Source organism: Schistocerca piceifrons, unplaced genomic scaffold (genome assembly GCF_021461385.2).
Source record: "Schistocerca piceifrons isolate TAMUIC-IGC-003096 unplaced genomic scaffold, iqSchPice1.1 HiC_scaffold_956, whole genome shotgun sequence".
In the NCBI taxonomy this organism is placed as follows: domain Eukaryota; kingdom Metazoa; phylum Arthropoda; class Insecta; order Orthoptera; family Acrididae; genus Schistocerca; species Schistocerca piceifrons.
In genome coordinates, this window is record NW_025729230.1 from 82501 (window position 1) to 85000 (window position 2500).

The 2500-nt window shown below is 57.4% G+C and overlaps 1 non-coding gene across 1 annotated transcript in view; it reads left to right on the forward strand.

The window, feature by feature from the left end:
* Positions 1–1376: 1376 nt before the first annotated feature.
* LOC124773817 overlaps positions 1377–2500 on the forward strand; it is a 1909-nt gene continuing 785 nt past the window's right edge. Inside the window, exon 1 of the ribosomal RNA XR_007014933.1 lies at positions 1377–2500. This exon is cut by the window's right edge and continues 785 nt beyond it. This is a non-coding gene — a ribosomal RNA (small subunit ribosomal RNA).

Genomic DNA, 2500 nt, shown 5'->3' on the forward strand with positions numbered 1-2500 from the left:
AACGACTGCGCCCAAAAACGGCGGACCATACAGTGCAAATATTGTGCACGCAGCTACGTGTCGTCTCCCTATGAGAGCTGGATTGCAGTGTGGTACGCCATAGAGACGTGTGGGAGGAACGGACGCCGTGGATGGCGATCAGCATGAGCTGTCTGTTGATGTATTCGGACCTAGTCGTCTCTCCTCACACACCGTGATGGCATGGTGCACCGCGTTCCATATCTGCGACATGCTACAGAGGCCGGTTGACAGTCGTTCGAGCAATGGACATCGCATACGTACGGGGGCCACCTTCCACGTATTGTCTAGGCGTGCACATTTTGTTGCGTGTATGTGGGCAGACGTAGTGTGGCGTGACACCTGACACAGGCATGCAATAATCGTTGAAGTTGCAAATGGCGATGGACGCCTGCGTTTTCTGGTGAAGTTACGCAAATGAACAAATGGTAACCTGTTGTGGTGCGGTTGTTCTCGCTAGGGGTGAATCGGTGATGGCGACGATAGGTTGAGGTACTAACCGGTTGTTCCAGCGATACCCACCATGCCGACGAAACTGAACGGCATCTGGGTGTGAAGCGATACGCGGCGGTGGCTGGGTGGGACCGTCCCCGGCCGGTGAGGGGGCGCCTCCCGGCGTGCTGGCCGCGCGGTGCGTGGGCGCACGCGCTACAGCCGGCTGGTGGGGGCGGCCAGTGGCAGGCGCGCCGGCCGACGGACGCGGCAGGCGTCGCAGCTGCGCGCCGGCGCACCCTGCGCGCGGCGCCGTGCGGCCAAAGTAGGTCCTCGCGGGCCCGGTGCGAAGCGCGGTGGACATCTTCAGTGTGCTGGTCCGATTGAGGACTGTGTGCGTTGAGGATGCGCCGCCGCCCGGCGCTCGGCGCCGCGACGCCGTCTGCTGCTCGGTCGCCCCAGCGGTTCTCGCTGGTGGTTTGTATCGCAGCTGTGCGGATGTGTTGGCGCGTGCGCTGTGCTGGGAGAGTTCGCTTCGGCACCCAAGTGGGGCTTTTGTCCTTCTGTGGCGCTGGCGTTGGAGCTGCCGGTCACCGTAGGTGGCGCGTGTTGTCTCCCGCCGGCAATGCCACGACAGCACGCTCCCGGGCCTCTGTCGGCAGCGGCAAGCTCAGTTGGGAGCACGGGTGGTCGCACCGAAAGCGTCTACTCGCCTAACTCCGGGCGATTGCGCCTCTCTCGAACCCGACCAAGTACTTGGGACGGCGCTGCGCGCCGCCGGGACCTGAGAGGGTTTCGAGGTGTATTGTGCAGGGGAGCTCAGCCTCCTCCTGTTTGCAGAATGATTGAGCGGACGCTTGCGTGTTCGCGCGGGCCCCCGGGACACACTCCCGGGCGGCCGGCTGCTCAGCTCTAGTTGACGCAGCTCCCTGGTTGATCCTGCCAGTAGTCATATGCTTGTCTCAAAGATTAAGCCATGCATGTCTCAGTACAAGCCGCATTAAGGTGAAACCGCGAATGGCTCATTAAATCAGTTATGGTTCCTTAGATCGTACCCACGTTACTTGGATAACTGTGGTAATTCTAGAGCTAATACATGCAAACAGAGTCCCGACCAGAGATGGAAGGGACGCTTTTATTAGATCAAAACCAATCGGTCGGCTCGTCCGGTCCGTTTGCCTTGGTGACTCTGAATAACTTTGGGCTGATCGCACGGTCCTCGTACCGGCGACGCATCTTTCAAATGTCTGCCTTATCAACTGTCGATGGTAGGTTCTGCGCCTACCATGGTTGTAACGGGTAACGGGGAATCAGGGTTCGATTCCGGAGAGGGAGCCTGAGAAACGGCTACCACATCCAAGGAAGGCAGCAGGCGCGCAAATTACCCACTCCCGGCACGGGGAGGTAGTGACGAAAAATAACGATACGGGACTCATCCGAGGCCCCGTAATCGGAATGAGTACACTTTAAATCCTTTAACGAGTATCTATTGGAGGGCAAGTCTGGTGCCAGCAGCTGCGGTAATTCCAGCTCCAATAGCGTATATTAAAGTTGTTGCGGTTAAAAAGCTCGTAGTTGGATTTGTGTCCCACGCTGTTGGTTCACCGCCCGTCGGTGTTTAACTGGCATGTATCGTGGGACGTCCTGCCGGTGGGGCGAGCTGAAGGCGTGCGACCGCCTCGTGCGTGCTCGTGCGTCCCGAGGCGGACCCCGTTGAAATCCTACCAGGGTGCTCTTTATTGAGTGTCTCGGTGGGCCGGCACGTTTACTTTGAACAAATTAGAGTGCTTAAAGCAGGCAAGCCCGCCTGAATACTGTGTGCATGGAATAATGGAATAGGACCTCGGTTCTATTTTGTTGGTTTTCGGAACCCGAGGTAATGATTAATAGGGACAGGCGGGGGCATTCGTATTGCGACGTTAGAGGTGAAATTCTTGGATCGTCGCAAGACGAACAGAAGCGAAAGCATTTGCCAAGTATGTTTTCATTAATCAAGAACGAAAGTTAGAGGTTCGAAGGCGATCAGATACCGCCCTAGTTCTAACCATAA